At 45.1% G+C, this 17,148-nt stretch overlaps 1 non-coding gene across 1 annotated transcript; it reads right to left on the bottom strand.

Moving 5' to 3' along the window:
* Positions 1–13,564: 13,564 nt before the first annotated feature.
* trnae-cuc (transfer RNA glutamic acid (anticodon CUC)) lies at positions 13,565–13,636 on the bottom strand. The gene has a single exon. It is a non-coding gene; the product is annotated as a tRNA-Glu (tRNA).
* Between the last annotated feature and the right edge of the window lie 3,512 nt (positions 13,637–17,148).

Here is a 17,148-nt window from a genome sequence, read left to right as displayed (position 1 = left end):
ACATTTCAGAACTTTTTTTTCCTCATCCAGGTACTGAGTTGCTCCAGCAGTTTCGCTTTCTGTCTGGGACTGTAAGCATCCGCAGTCCTTTACGTTAGAAATTCAATCAATTCAGAAACCCCTTTGTGCTTCCTCAGTGGAAAAGATTTCCGTTTGGGAAACATTTTCCAGACACCATTAAAAACGGGCATCTTTGCAGCCAAGAAAGCGGTTTGAGCGTGAACAACAAACGCGCCGTCTCGGGGTGGTCTCCAACCACCAACCTTCCGGTTAACAGCCGAACGCGCTGACCAGTTGCGCCACAGAGACAGGCCCGTCCCTTCCTGCACAGTCTCCTTGAGGAAGTTACTATTCAATTCATAATTCAACCTGCCCCGCACAGAAGTGTCATTGTCAAAGCACTGATAACATGGTAGTCTGGTGTCAGCTCGATTTCAGGTCCTGATTTCTCTGTCCTCTGGTCCCCCTGTTCCCACAGAGTAAAATGTTGTCTGTTCTCAGCTCTACTCGATTTCTGCTGAATCTTTGACCCCCTTTTACACCTTCTGGAGCAATAAAATATTCTGAGCCTCCAGGAAATGACACCTTATTTTTTCCCCCTCCTGATTTTAAAAATCTCTATAAAGTTATCTGTCAACTTGCTAGGCTTCGTTGGAAAAATGTCCCAGCTTCTTCTTAACTCAAACCCTCCATTCCCAGCAGCACGCTGGTAAAGTAGGGAATAGGGATTTGTATCAAATCACATAAATGTACTGTCTGAAAAAATCTGGCTGTGTTCTTGCCTGAGATATTGAGAGTCCCTGGTGTAAGTAATTACGAATGCAATTATTTTGGTCACAGAATTGAACAATCATTTTGCAACAAAGGGGTCTACTCTGATAAGGAGGTAGTGGTCATTTCTAGGGTAACTGAACAGTTTGTAGATCAGGGAGATGAAGTTCCAGACACTTGGGAAAGGCAAGAAATGACTGTGATAAAGAAGACAAAGAACTGTGGATGCTGGAAATCTGAAACAAAAACTGAGAAAACTGGAAAAACTCAGCAGGACTGGAAACATATGTGGAGAAAAAGCTGAGTTAAGGTTTCCAGTCCAACAACTCCTCTTCAGGATTCTGAAATAGTTTGTGAGAACCTCTTAAGACTACTGCTCCGCTTTAAGACCATAATACACAGGAGCAGGATGAGGCCATTTGGCCCATCGAGTCCACTCCACCAGTCGATCATGGCTGATATATTTCTCCATCCCATTCTGCTGCCCTCTCCTCATAACCCTTGACCCCTTACTAATCAAGAACGTATCTCTGTCTTAAATACCCTCAATGACTTGCCATCCTCAACCCTTCTCCTCGTGGAAACATCATCTCCACATCCACACTATCCGGTCATAGAGTGGCACAGCGCTGCCTGACCCACTGTGATCTTCAGCATTTGTTGTTTTCAGGAAGGATTCCAGCATCTACAACAATGCGCTTCTAAATTTTGTACCCAGTTGGTTAGCTCTCCCTGGATCCCGTGAGATTTAACCTTACTCAACAATCCACTGTGTGGTACAATTAACAAAGTTCCCAGGCCCCACCTCCTTTTGCACACGTAAGTAGCACGATGGATCAGTGGAGAGCACTGCTGCCTTACCGCACTAAGCACCAGCGTTCGATTCCAGCCTTGGGGCGACTGTCTGTGTGGAGTTTGCACATTCTCCCTGCCGTGTCTGCGTGGGTTTGCTCCGGCTGCTCTGGTTTCCTCCCAAAGTCTAACGATGTGCGGTTTCGGGAGAAGTGACCATACTAAATGGGCCCAGAGTGTGCAGTAAGTGTAGTGTAGTGTAGTGCACCTTGCAGAAGCACCAGCGGGCACACCAGTGCTCCCAACAATCTGATTCTGCTGGTGAAACTTGCTGTGGGTCACTGCCAGGACTGAACCCCTGCCCATTCTGACAGTGCTTACAGCGGGAGAGTCGGTCGGATTTTTTTGTTTTATGCCGTCGTGCTCCCCACCCCCGCAACTTTGCTTCCAGTGGGCACTGCTGCTCGTTGAGACCAGGAGCTGTTCCCTCTAGTGTTTTCTGTTCAGTCAAAGAATTATTGGCTCTGTCTGGGAACGAGCTCCAGTCTGTAAATAATAGCTGAATACTTCAGGGTGTCCATTCACATTCAGCAGTGATTTTGAAAATAAATCTACGGTTATGTGCCTGTGAACAACTCATCATCGAAGAATTGCCCAACGGCTTGGCAATTCATTGTTGGGAATTGATTGCTTCAATTGATAATTTTAAAAATTCTCTTCCTTAATTTACCCCTTAATTTTGTGTCTATAGGATGGTGGAGGACTTGTTCATAAGGCTTAAATCATCGCTATTAACTGGATTATCTTGTTTAACTTTGCCCTAGTAAATTTGCGGTATTCATAATTGTTTGTTCTTATTTAAATTATAATTCTGGTGTGCAAGATCTGTTCATCAAGTGTGGCCCTCTTGATGAAACTGCTGTGGGTCACTCCCAGGACTGAGCCCCTGTGCATTTTCACAGTGTGTGTGCAGTGGGAGAGTCAGTGGGCTTTTTTGTTTTATGCCCTTGCCCCGCCCTGCCCCGCCGCCAACTTTGCCTCCATTGGGCGTTGCTGCTTGTTGAGCCTAGGAGCTGTTCTCTCGAGATTCTACTGTCAGTTATAGAATTGTTGGCTCTTTCTGGGAATGAGTCCGAGCCTGTAAGAAATGACTGAATACTTTGGGGTGTCTCGTCACATTCAGCAGTGACTTTTAAATTGGATTTACAGTTACGTGTCTGTGAAAAACTCATAGTCCAAGTATTGCACAAAGGCTTGGCAGTCCATTGTTGGAAACTGTTTGTTTGAATTGGTAAGTTTTAAAAAAAGATTCTTTCTTAATTTGCCGCTGAAATTTCTATTTCTGAGATGATGGGGAACTTGATCAAAGGGTTTAATTCATTGATATTAATTAGATTATCTACTTAACTTTGGCCTAGAAAAGTTGCCGTATTTATAATTGTTGGTTTTTGTTTAAATTATAATGTTGATGTGCAAGATCTGTTCTTCATCAAGTCTGGTTAGGAACAGTTGAGAAATTGAGGGACATTGCATGTTTTAATTTCATTGTGCTGTGAATCTGGTGAGAGTGACATTCATTTGTATTTGGTTGCTTACCCTCAGTTGTAATGTCTTTCACCCCAACTATTCACTATGGGAGTGAGTTCCACAGTCTCACCACACTCTGAGGTTTTTCATGAAATCTTTAGTACAGAATTGGAAGGGAAAGTGTTGACGAGGGCAGAATATAGGGTCTTAAATGCAAAAGCCAGGAAGTCATTCGACAAAGTAAAACCATGACAATGTAGGGACAAATAAGGAACTTTGACAGCAATGAAGAGGTCACACGTCAGATTTCAAGATAATGGTCGTGACAAAAAGAAAAAGTACTCTGCTGATATTGGATAATGTAATTAAGCAAGTTTCGAGATGCTGCTGTTGGTTGAATATGATGACGTAAGAGATGAAATAACCAAAACCACGAATGTAATTTGATGCCAGTAACCATAAAGCAAGAGTATACTGTTGGTTGATATAGGTCAATTGCGTGCAAGTAGGCCATTCAGCCCATCGAGTCAACATTGACTGACAGTCCCACCCAAAACCAATTCGTCCTCTATCTCTGTAACCCTGCATCTCCCATGGTCAATCTACACTGACCTGCACATCCTTTGGACTGTGGTAGGAGGCCAGAGCACCGGAGGAAACCAACGAAGACACAAGGGGAGAATGTGCAAACTCCTCACAAAGAGTCGGCCCGAGTGTTGGTTCAAACTCAGATCACTGATGCCGTGAGGCAGCAGTGCTATCCACCGTGCCACCACCACATGCTGCTCTCAAAAGAAGTGAATTTCAAAGACTTGGGAACACTTGAGAGAAAAACAAAACTCTCCTATCTTAAATGAGAGGCTAGTCTCTGGCAAGAAATGAGTGGACATTACATTTACATTAAGTCCTCGCCAGATGTTATACAGCTTCATCAGATCATCTGTTTCTTCTAAACGCAAATTGATACAAGCCTAGCCTGACATCCCCTTGTCCCCGATTATAAGTTGAGTAAATCAGCGACCCTCGACCTCACTGGCATGACACAGGATGCCCTCAATCCAAGTTGACCTTAATTGTCTAACCTCTTGACGCCCACGCCACCATGTGGTCAGCCGCAACTCAGCCCTGAACGAGAGCAGAGGAATTGAATAGACAGCAGTGAGGTGGACATTGCATTCCCAGAGAATATTGTTCAAGTAAGAAAGTTGTTCAGCTCACATTCAGATCATTGCAGGGATCACATCTCCTCTCATTTAAAATCTTAGATCCCAATAACGGTCTAGTTTTGTTGTACATTGTGTGTGGTTTACCTGATTTTCTGTTGCTGTCATTCCCATTAGGGTGTGTGAATTCAGTACCAGATAATAGGCTCAGTTCTGAATTATCCTTGAGGATTGGTGTAGAACGTACTAAGTGTCAGTCATAATGGAAGAAGCTGTACTGTTTATTTAACCCTTTGCTGTCATTGTCCAGGGACTGAATGAATGGGGAAGTGTAGAGGGAGTTTTACTCTGTATCTAACCCAATGCTCTCTCTGTCTTGACAGTGTTTGTTGGGGACAGTGTTGAGGTAGCTTCACTTTCAATTTAAGAGTAGAGGAAGCTTTATTCTGATTGAAATCCCATGCTGTCCTTTTCCTGGGAGTGTGAGATGGCATCTGTAATTGAAGTGAATGCAGACTTGCTGTGGGAGTGGAGGGTACTTCTACCTGAGCACACCCATCTTTGAGATTGCTGTGCTAATCAAGACAATCTCAGACACCTTCATTCACTTTTCCAACCAAACACAGGGTGGTTAAGGATGGTATAAATGCAAGCATTGCCACCGATGCCCACACCCCATGCATGAATAAATACTTTTTGTTTAAAAGTTACATTCACGTTCCAAACCCTCTAATGTATGATTACTTACATGGAAAATTCCTGTCAGTTTGGAATATCATTTTAAAACATAGGAATGTGTCAACCATGTAGAAATATAACAAGAACAACAAATGGAGAAGTTAACAGGTAATGAGCAGGACCAGAATGCTGAGTCAGTCTGACCTCCATGGCTGAGAGAGTTCTCCCAGATGTTGAAGTTACACCAGTGCCTGTTACTCTTGCAGCTTGCCAAAAGTTTGTCCCCGATGTAAGATCATTCAATAACCCGAAGAACTAACTGTTTTTATCTCCATAGCTGCTGCCAGACCTGCTGAGTAATTCCAGCCCTTCTGCTTTATTCTTTTATCGGATTTGAGCTTCCCTAAGTCAGTGTAATAAAGAACTGCAATGCTGGAGATCTGAAACACAAAAATGCACCAATTGCTGGAGAAACTCAACAGGACTGGAAGCACAAGTGGAGAGAGAAGCAGAGTTAGCATTTCAAGTGCTGTGACCCTTCTTCACAACTGTTCTGGACGCAGGCCAGGATATTTACTCTGTTTCTTTCTCTCTCTCTCCACCGGTGTTGCCAGACTGGCTGAGTTTCTCCAGCAATTTCTGTTCTGACACTTTAACAAGGTTGATGTTTGTTATCCATCCTTAAGTGCAAGGTGTCTTGCTTATGCCAATTCAGAGGGCAATTTAAGAGTCAACCACATTGCTGTGTGTCTGGAGTCACATGTAAGCCAGACCAGGTAAGCATGGCAGTTTCCCTTGCCATCGATACCATACTGAGACTAATTTTGTGTTCCCCATTTATGATTTGAATTATTCACATCTCACCTCTTGCTGTGGTGGGATTTGAACTCATGTTCCCTGGATTACACATCCTGCGACATTATGTCCACACTGTTGTTTCCCATCCTTTGCTATTTTGTGTTTGCTCTTTATGTCTTAGTCCTCAGATGTTTGGGAAATTGAACCTGTTTTAAAGATTGCCCTAAACCTGCCCCTTTGACCAAGTCTTTGGCCACCTGTCCTAATCTGTGCTCCACTCTTGTGATTTTTAAAAGAATTCTCATTATGTTCACGTGAAGCACTTTGAGATAGTTAACTGTACCACAGGTATTATTTGAATGCAGCTTGTATCCCTATCTTAATATCTGAAAATAGAGGGTCATATTTTAAAAGTAGAAGACAAAAATGAGGATGATTTTTTTTCTTTCTGATGGTTGTGTGTCTTCCTCAAAAGGCAGTGAATTCAAAATCTTTAAGGCAGAGGTAGACAGGTTCTTGCTAACCAAGTGGGTGACAGATTGTCGGGGATGTGGAGGAATGTAGAGCTGAGGTTGTATTCAGATCAGCCATGATCTTATTGAATGTTGCAGCAGGCTCGTAGGGCCGAGTGGCCGACTCCCGCCCTTTGTATCAAGCAGTCTGTGTCTCCCCTCTCCTCATAATTCCTTTCCAATATTGCGCCTTGTAGACAGTTAAGTGAACACCAGGTGGTCTCCTATTGGGAGCAGGCATATTGTAGCAATTGCAATATTTCTTGTGTTAATTTTGTTGCTTCTCACTCAGTGTTGCTGAGAATCATCTAAATAAAAACCAAAACACGTCTATAATTATCGCACCAATGGAAGTGCTGGTTTGGATGTAACATTGTTGAATAAGCCATTCCCAGCTTTTCCAGAATTCTGTGTTTAAAGCCCTCGAGTCTGGTTTGTACCCCTGAAACAGTTCTTATCAAGGTCATATTTGACATCCTTTGTAACGGTGACAGGGATGAACATTCCCTCGTCGACCTGCGGACAGCCTTGATCAGAGTTAATGACAGTACTGACCCTCTCCAATATCGCTGTATCCTCTGGGAGGGTCTGCTTTTAGTGTCTTCCGTTCTTATTTATTTAACCGTAGCTGCTGGTGTTGGCATCTATACTGATGATATCCAACTGTGCCTGAACACCACTTCTCTCCCGACTCCTCTGTCATTCATAATTTACCAATAATTTCATCTGAATGCCTGCCCAATTTCCAGCATTGGATAACCATAAACATTCCCTTAGTTAAATATTGTGAAGTGTGAAGCCATTGTTTTAGTCCCCAAGTTCGACCTGAGCACCCCCCGCCCCTCCCCCAACCCCAGTAACTCTGTTGACAGCCTTCTTGTCACATTTAAAACTAGGATCGATAGATTCGTGATAAGTCGGGGGATGAACAGTTACAGGAAAAGGGCAAGAAAGTGGATGTGGGGAATGCCAGATCAGCCACGATCCTACTGAATGGAGGAGCAGGCTCAAGAGGCTGAATGGCGTATTGCTGTTCTTATTTCTTGTGGATCCCGAGCCCTTACCTCTGATACAGGGCCTTGGCTTCATTATGTGCCATTACTGAGAGTGCTGATGTTCCCTTGTGTAATATCAACAACTTAGCAGCTGCTGAAACCTCTTGCTCCTTTGTTACCTCTGAACACAATATGCCAATGTGTTCAGGGGAAACGATGGCCACTTTATTGTCACCAGACCATTCACCCAGGTAATGTTCACGGGACTTGGGTTCAAAACCTGCCAAGGCAGATGGTGGAATCTGAATTCAATATAAATCTGGAATTAAGAGTCAAATGATGAAATCGTTGTGGTTTGCTGTAAAAACTTATCTGGTTTCCTGCTGTCCAAACCTGGTCTGATCTACATGTGATTCAGATCCACTGTCAGCTGGTTGAATCTTCACTTCACTTTCAATCAAAACCTCCAGGCGGAGGTTCACTATAACCTCCCTACTTTTGTACTCCATTTAAAGGCCAATCTCCCTTTTGCCTTCCCGATTACTCACTGAACTTGGATGAAGAGTTCATGTCATCCTTCCCACCTGCATTCTAATCAACTGTCTCTACTGCAGTCTTGGCAATAGTACATTCACTTTACTTATCCAAGTAATTCATAAAAATATAGTAAATAATTTTGTGCCCCAGCACTGATCCCTGTGGAACGTTGCTAGTTGTAAGTTGCGATCCTGAGCATGCCCCTGATCCCTCCTGTATCATTGGTTAGCCATTCATCTATCCATACGATTAGACTGTTTCCAATATCATGTGCATATCATTGGCTCTGCCAGCAAGTCTTCCCAAACCGTTCTTGAAAAAGTGGTGGTGAGCTACCTCTTAAATTGCTTCACAAATATGATGTGGTCTATAATAAAGGTTCAGGAGCGAGTTCCAGGATTTTGATCAATAACATCGAAGCAATGCGTATATGTCACAGTTGGAATGTTGTGTTCACACTTATCTCCTCTTGCTGGTTGAAGTGATGGAGTGGAAGTTGCTCTTGAACAGCCGCCACTCATATAATCAAGCCAGGCAGATCGATTGTGGCCAGAGACACTGCCATTTTGCCTTCTCATCAATCTACATTCTTTCCATCCAAGTTTTAGTCACATCAAACTGCCTCGCAATGCTGTATGGCCACAGTAAACTATAATAACGTGAAGATCGCTGGGTTGATTTTCTACATCCGACTGCAATATAATCACAGATCATTGTTTCCAGTTTTGGTGGAACAAACGACATCGTATTGGTGGATAATTACAGTTAGTGCAGACACAGCTATCCATCGATATATATTAATTCTGATCACTTCAATGGCCAAATTTCAATTCAGAAACCAAGTGCACTCGGCTGCTTGTAACATAGACAACATGACAAAGTGGCTCATAGGAGGAGAAATGGGGCATTGAGGAGGAGTGAAATGTTTGCTTTTGGTCACCTCCACAATTGTTAGAAAAACAGGTTGAAACGATTCTTAAAAAGTGGCTGAAGTAATAATGTGGCAGAACGCTTCAGACAGCGCAAAGTGTAAGATCACTTTCTAGTGGAAGAAAAAGATATTTCTTATTTCTGAAAGAACTGGGAAACAGAAGAGGGAATGAAATCTGACTTGGGAGCTATTTCCTAATTGTTGAGAATGTTGTTTCATATCAGTCTTGGTTTAGAGCATAAGCTCTTCATCAGGAATAAAGGGTGGCCCAAGGGGGCTGAGAGGTAATGGGAAGGAAGTGGGGTTGGATGAATGGCAGCTGGGAGTGCAATAGGTAGATGGATGTAGGGATTCATGGTAATAGGTCAGAGATGAGGGTGGAGCAAATAGGTGAGAAGCAAGGTGGACAGGTATGACAGGTCAAGAGGTTGGTGTCGAATTGGAAGGTTGGATCTGGGACAAGGTGGGGAGAGGAAATAGGAAACTGATGAAATCTACATTGATACCATGTGGTTGGAGGGTCCCAAGTCAGAAGGTGAGGTATTTTTCTTACAAGCGTCGGGTAGCTAGAGTTTGGCAGTGGAGGCAGTCCAGGACTTGCATGTCCTTGGCGGAATGGGAGAGCGAGTTAAAGCGTTCAGCCCCAGGGCGTCGGTCGTTTAGTTTTAGTGTCCCAGAGCTGTTCCCTGAAACGTTCCGCGAGTTGGCGTCCAGTTTCCCCAATGTGGATGAAACCATATTGCAAGCAATGGACATAATCTTATAAATAGATTGCATAAATCTTAGCCTGCTAGAGTTCTTTTCTTTAATTAAATTAATGAAAATTTTAACTAAATTGGATGACTGCATGAAACGGTTTGTTGGTCATATTTGAATCATCACTCCCAAATAAGACAATGCTTTGAATATCAGTGAACTGCTCTTTTTGTAAAAAACCACAAGTTCTTGATGTATTTTCACAACTTACTGGTATTCACATCTGCACATTCAATGTCAAACTCTGACATCAGAAATGAAATTACACCATTAATTTTGACTTTCAATATTCGAAGAAGCAAATTAATAGCACACAGTCAATACACAGTCTGATTAATATGAAATTAAATTTAACCAAAAAAACATAAAACCAAGCTGGGAGATAAGAAATGGGGGAAGGGCATAAAGCAGGAAATGCAGCATCTAGAAGGTGCTCCTCCAGGGAGTGTATTGTCCCAACTACCGCTGCTAAATATAAACACTCTGACATGATCCTCCGGTTTTCATGTAAACCATAGCCCCATACAGTAGGTACCATTTAAATGAGTTAAAAATACAAGCCTTGAGCAAATCCAGCCTCCAGCCTTACCCCCCGCTTCTTGGAGCTTGGGCCTTCCTCAAGCTCCGGCGGGTCGTTGAACTCCTGGGCTCCAACACCTGGGAAGCAGATGCAAAGGCAAGATACAGAACAGAGCACCATTGTAAATGAAAGCAGCTTACGGAGACATTGGGCAATAGCATCACATGGTTTTTACCCATCGACCTCTGGGTTATGTGCCCAGCACATTCACGCAGCACTACTCTGCTTCTGGGCTCCCAGCAGCTGGATTGTGGATCAGTTTAAAGTAGGTCCTATATCTCTGATTACATTGGTACACAAGGCAGTGAAGAAAGGTTTCAGCACACTGGCCTTCATCAATTAGGGAATTGAGTATAGATGTTGGCAAGTTATGTTGTAGTTATACAGGACGTTGATAAGGTTGCACCTGGAATATTGTGATCAGTTTGGTCCCCTTGGTGTTCTGACTTCTGACTTCTTCAACTCTGGGTTTGTGTTGAACTTGATGGGATACTTTGTCCAACTCAGCATTTTTAAACAGTATCGCTCAGATGATTCATTTGAAACTTTTCAGGAAGTGAGCTCAATAAGATTGAACTATTCAAAGTTACTTGGACCCTATTTTAAAATTACATGAGGACCAGTAGTCAGAGACACGTACAGCATGGAAACAGGCCCTTCGGTCCAACTTGTCCATGCTGACCTGATATCCTAAATTAATCTAGTCCCATTTGACAGCACCTGACCCATATATTCTGGCAGCTCATTTCATATATGTACCACCCCCTGCATGAAGACGTTGTCTCTTTAATATATTTCGCCTCTCACCCCAAACCTATGCCCTCTAGTTCTGGACTCCCCCACCCCTGAGAAAAGACCTTGTCTGTTACCCTGTCCATGCCCTTCATGATTTTGTAACCTCTATTAGGTCACTCCTCTGCCTCCGATGCTCCAGGTAAAACAGCTCCAGCCTATTCAGCCTCTCCCTGGAGCTCAAACCCTACAACCCCCAGCATCATTCCCATAAATCGTTTCTCATGGAGAAGTTAACGTTTCAGTCCTGAAGAAGGGTTCATACCCAAAACGCTGACTACTCCACATTCTGAGGCTGTATTCTCCCAACCTCCTGCTTGCAACTTCGGGTTGCAATATGTAGTGGCTCAGTGGTTACCACTGCAGCCTCACAGCGCACGGGACCCAGGTTTGATTCCAGCCTTGGATAGCTGTCTGTGAGGAGTTTGCACAATCTCCCAGAGTCTGCATGGGTTTTCTCTGGGCCATCCTGTCTTCTTACATAAACCAAAGATGTGCAGGTCATGTTGATTGGCCATGCTTAATTGCCCATAGAGTTAGGTACATTAGTTAGAGTGAAATGGGTGTGGATGGGTTACTCTTCGGAGGGTTTGTGTGGACTTGTTGGGACAAATGGCCTATTTCCTGTAGCTAATCTCATCTGCACTAATTTTGTCTCTAACGAATGGCAGAGTAGACTCGACGGGCCCAATGGCCTAACTTCTGCTCCGATGGTCTTGTGGTCTGAGGTTTATTTGAATCATTTCATTGGTAATGTGCAGTCCCTGGCTCAATGAGCAGCAGTGCCCCTGCTGGTGCTTCCGCAAGTTGCAAGCAAACATGAACCTCTTCCCACACTCGGGCCAGCTGAAGGGCCTCCCACTGCTGAAGGACACACAGGTGTTTCAGCAGGGTGGAGGGATTGCGGAAGGCCTTCCCGCACTCAGGTCAGCAGAATGCCCCCCCCCTCCCCCGCCCCCGTGTGGACCAGCTGGTGCTTCCGCTGTGTGGAGGAGCGGATAAAGCCCTTCCCACACTCGGGGCAGGAGAACGGCTTCTCCGCGGTGTGGACGGACTGGTGCCTCAGCAGGGCTGAGGAATTGCTGAAGGACTTCTTGCACTTAGGGCAACTGAACGACCACTCCCCCATGTGGACTCACCAATGGGCCAGCAGGTCGGAGGAAAGAGCAAAGCCCTTCCTGCACTCGGGGCAGAAGAACGGCCTCTCCTCAGTGTGGACCCACTGGTGTCTCAGCAGGTGGGAAGAACTGCTGAAGGCCATCTCGCACTTGGGGCCGGAGAACAGCCTTCCCCGGTGTGGACCAACTGGTGCGGCAGCAGGCAGAGGAATCACTGAAGGCCTTCCCACACTCAGGGCAGCAGAAGGGCCTCTTCCCCTCTGTGGACCCACTCGTGCGTCAGAACCCTTTCAAATTTCACAGTATCCTTCTGATAGGAGACCAGAATTGCACACAATATTCCAAAACTGGTCTAACCAATGTCCTGTACAGCCACAACATAACTTCCCAACTCCAATACTCAGTCAGAGGATTGCGAAAGCTTTCAAAACCCGCAAAAAACAAACAGGAAAGAATGGAGGGCCAAACGAATTTTTGAAAGTCAGCTTGGAAGCATCAATGAGAAATCGGCGGACTGGGTTTATTGGGGACCCGTTCTCTTTAAATACACTACATACGTATTCCTCTTCTGCTCTTCGTAGTTTCTCTGTGCTGCAGTGTGTAGTGGCTCGTTGAAATAATGTCCTGATGCAGCAACGTTTGTGGGTGTTGGGATGATTGTTTCTGTGGTTAAGTATTTGGTTTGTGTGTGTTTTTTTTTTGTAGACGCTAGTTTGATTTCCCCCATTGACTGTTCGCTCTACTGTGACATCTAAGAATGGTACTATGTTGTTGTTCTCCTCTTCAAACCAGGAGCCCCTCTCAGGCCCAAAGCCTCACAATTTGGAACACCAATATGCAGACTAGTCAAAGGCCTCCACTGAAAACACCAAGTCGAAGATTCACGCCACTCCATTTCCTCCATCCAAGAATTCCTGAACACCAAAGACACGAAGATAGAAGAGGATGGAATAATGATGTCCTTTGACATAACAGCCCTGTTCACATCCATTAACATCAACTTGGCCAAAGAAAACTGAAGACACTACTCGAAGAACCAGAGACACAAACACAGCACCAACTTCATCAGCAAAGATAGCACTGTCAACCTCGTAGAACTGTGTCTTACCACCCACTTCGTATTCAGTAACAAGCCCTCCAAACAAATCAACGAAATACCCATGAAACCACCAGTGTCAGGATTCCTCGTAGAAGCAATAATGCAGAGACTCGAACAAACAGCCCTTCCAACGATCCACCCAAACTTTGGGTCCACTACAGTGATGACACTTTTGTCATCAAAAAATGAAACAAATTAGAGGAAACCTACAACACCATCAACAATATCCTCGCTGACATAAAATTCACAAAAGAGGAGAACAACAACAAAGTGCCATTTCTAGATGTCACAGTAGAGCAAACAGTCAATGGTAAATTCAAAACAGCCTCTACAGGAAAACAACGCACACGAAACAAGTACTTAACTACAGAAGCAATCATCCCTCCACATACAAACAAATCTGAATCAGTTCACGAATTCAACGAGGCACGACACACTGCAGCACCCAGGAACCACTATAAATAATTATACAGCGCATTTGAGAAGGATGAGTAGCCTGCACCCCTGAAAATGGTTTCCCTGACCGGGAATCGAACCCGGGCCGCGGCGGTGAGAGCGCCGAATCCTAACCACTAGACCACCAGGGAGATGCGGACGGCGTTTGTCAGCTCTCCTAAAAATTACTTTCCTGCCCGGAAATCGAACCTGGGCCGCGGTCGTCAGCAAGCTTTTACCTGTGCATTCACCAATGTCATTTCTTGTATCCATTGCTCCCGATGCGGTCTCCTCTACATTGGGGAGGCTGGAGACTCCTCGCAGAGTCCAGTCACAGCGCTTGAGGGGATACCTCCAGGACACCCGCAACAATCAACCCCATCGCCCTTTGGCCCAACATTTCAACACCCCCCTCCCACTCTGCCGAGGACATGCAGGTCCTGGGCCTCCTCCATCGCCGCTCCCTCCCCACCCGATGCCTGGAGGAAGAACGCCCCATCTTCCGCCTCGGATAAATTCAAACCCAGAACATTAATGTAGACTTCACCAGTTTCCTCATTTCCCCTCCCCACACCTTATTTCAGTTCCAAACTTCCAGCACAGTGCTATCCTCATGACCTGTCCTACCTGCCAATCTCCCTTCCCACCTATCTGCTCCACCCTCCTCTCTGACCTTTCACCTCCATCCCCACCCCCATTCACCTTTTGTACTCTTTGCTACCTTCGGCCCAGCACACCCCCACCCCACCCCCCAATTTATCTCTCCGCCCTGGAGGCGTCCTGCTTCCATTCCTGATGAAGGGCTTCCTGCTCCTCGGAAGCTGTCTGATCTGCTGTGCTTTTCCAGCACCACTCTGATCTAAACTCTGGTTTCCAGCATCTGCAATCCGCACTTTTGCCTACCCAATAAACCCAGTGTGTCGATTTCATATCAACACTGACACAAGCAGACACAACGTGTGCAGAAACCCTAGCCACATTACTTTACATAAAAGACATCTGGGAAATGATGTCCAGACAACTCAACGCTCTCAGCATCATGGTATCCCACAAACCTACCAACACACTTAAACAGCGGCTAATGAACCTGGAATAGCCTATACAAACAACCCGCAAACGAATGTTATTTACAAAATACCATACAAGGAAATACATACATGAACTCTGACGCACAGTTCTCTGTGGCAAGAAATGATGGGATGAGATAAGGAAGATTTTTTTCAGATAAAACGAATCGGCACTAACTGGACAGCCATTTACAATCAACGCAGTCAGGCCAGGATGGAAGATCCAACAGGATAACAGATTTCTTATTTCCTAAAGATTTACAAACCTGAGACTAGGTTTTGGTATTTGTTCCCTTTCCACTCCCAGGAGCCGCAGAGGTTGTGCTGGTGAGTTGGGGAAAGCTAAATGTGCCCGTGAGCAGCGTGTGGGGCTATTTCAGCTTCCCCTCCTCCGACAGCGCTGTGACGTGTCTCTGATGTTCTCAGCGACACTTACTGACGCGAGACAGTGAAAAGAGTCTCGTTCCTGCAGATCAGGAATTCAAACCGTATGCTGGCTTCAGGACAATGAGAAAGATTAATTGGGGTGTGTGAAGAAGCTGTGAGCTGCATTTCAAAGAGGTAGGTGGAGTCAGATGCGTCATCCATTGCGCCCTGGCACTGTGCGTATCTGACGCCGCCATGATGCAGAGTTCTGACGTTAACACAGACATGCGCAGCAATGGGAACATTCACAAGAGGAACAGCCAAAGATAATCACCATCACGGCTTCCCTTCCATTGTCCCAACTTGGTGAAGCAGTATCTTTCACTGGCAAATAAAACACCTTTGTCCTCAGGTGTCTGCTTCATTTCGATCACGACTTCACGCCCCTCACTGTTCTCGTCTCATTTCCAAACACTTGCCTCATATCCTCAAAAGCAGCTCTGTGGGTATCTGCTTGTTCCACCCTGACAGGCAGTGGATTGCAGATTTCCAACCCCTCCACTGATTTGAATCTTAAAGAAGAAACCGGGGAACAGTCTTCCTTTCTTTTTGACGACATTTCTCAACTGTAGTCGGCAAGGTTCACACCTGCGTGGGGAAACCGCAATCGACCTCAAATCCATCGTATTAACCACTCGACCCACGAATAAAGAACCACACTGACAGCTTCATTTCCCAGGTCTCTCTGCCTGTGGAGCTGAGAAATAGTGAGTTATTGCTGGGTTTGTTTCAATACAATCACTTCACAGGTTTCGAATGGGTTACATATCTGCACATGGCGAGTCTGGTTGTTTCATCACGAAAGATGAAATAAACTTTCAGTTAAAAGCAAAAACAGAAATTGCAGGAGCAACTCAGCAGGTCAGGCACCATCGGTGGAAAGAGAATCAGACAATATTTCAGAACTCTGTTTTCTCCCACAGGTACTACCAAACCTGCTGAGTTTCTCCAGCAGCTCCTCTTTGTGTCTCTGATTCTCAGCATCCACAGTCCTTTACGTTAGAAATTAAATCAATTCAGCCTCATGTGCAGGAATGAGAATCCTTTCAATTTCCCAAAAAATTGGCAGAGATTTCAAGGCATTTGGAAAAAAAAGTAACAGTGACATTAGGAAGAACACTTTCTTGTCCCTGTCTGACCGTGACAAGGAGGCAGATTCAAGAACACAAAACGGAATCGGTGGTCATGTCCAAAGTAACAATGTGGAGATTTCCAGGGCGAAGGCAAGAGAATGATACGAATAGAGACTCTCATTTACTTGCTGTGTAGAACCAGCAGAGCTAATGTGGGCCTCAAATTGCGCTGTGACACGTGTTGTGATTCAGAGTGAACTCACAGTTCAATCAACGGAAGGTGGGGATTTAGAATAGTTTATATTTATACAATCTCCTCACGTCAACGCAACAACAAAGTGGTTTAATTATCCGCCAGTGGAGAGAACCCGGTTCCTGGAGATGGGACAAAGAGCTGGCTCAGGGATATCAATCCACATTGCTCTCTTTGCCACTAGTTCAGAGGGAGAACATTGGAGGGACAAAGGAGAGAATAACGATCTGTGTCGGAGGGTGACTAACTGTTCATGGAGACTATTCCTGGCTAACAATAAGTCGTGTGTAACAGTAGACGATGTGATAACACGGCCTCGTGTGGGTGTGGTAGGGATCAAGGGCATGGGGGTGTTCGGGTCCAAATAAAATTGAACTCTGTCTTGAAGACTGGAGGATTCCAAACGGAAAATGAGGCGCTGGCCTTCCATCAGGAGCTGAGCTTTGCTGGAACACTGCTGCATGCCTGAGACAGAGATGTTGGTTTGGGTACAGGGTGGCGTGTTAAAGAGACAGGCAACCAGAAGGTCATCGCCTCTGGATGGGCTCGAACCCCCAACTTTGCGGTTAATAGCCGAACGCGCTGACCAATTGCACCACAGAGACAGGCGATGACTTGGGCTGCGCCATCACTTAGGGGAGGCTATTAGTGAATTCATAATTCAGCCTCCCGGCCTCGAATTCCAGTTGTCGTCTATCAGTTTTACTTTTCCATAATAAAGCCTTGGAGATTTATTGTGGAGACACCGGGGACAGTCTGGAGACACATCCATGTCAGGAGGAACGAGCTTTCTTATTCCGGGCCGTCACCCTTCGAGCCTTTCCGTGTTTTGCCTGTTCCCGAGT

The sequence above is a fragment of the Chiloscyllium plagiosum genome, unplaced genomic scaffold, assembly GCF_037043375.1.
Source record: "Chiloscyllium plagiosum isolate Xiang-an unplaced genomic scaffold, Cpla_swu_hap1 HiC_scaffold_27, whole genome shotgun sequence".
In the NCBI taxonomy this organism is placed as follows: domain Eukaryota; kingdom Metazoa; phylum Chordata; class Chondrichthyes; order Orectolobiformes; family Hemiscylliidae; genus Chiloscyllium; species Chiloscyllium plagiosum.
This window is presented reverse-complemented; position numbering and strand designations above follow the sequence as displayed.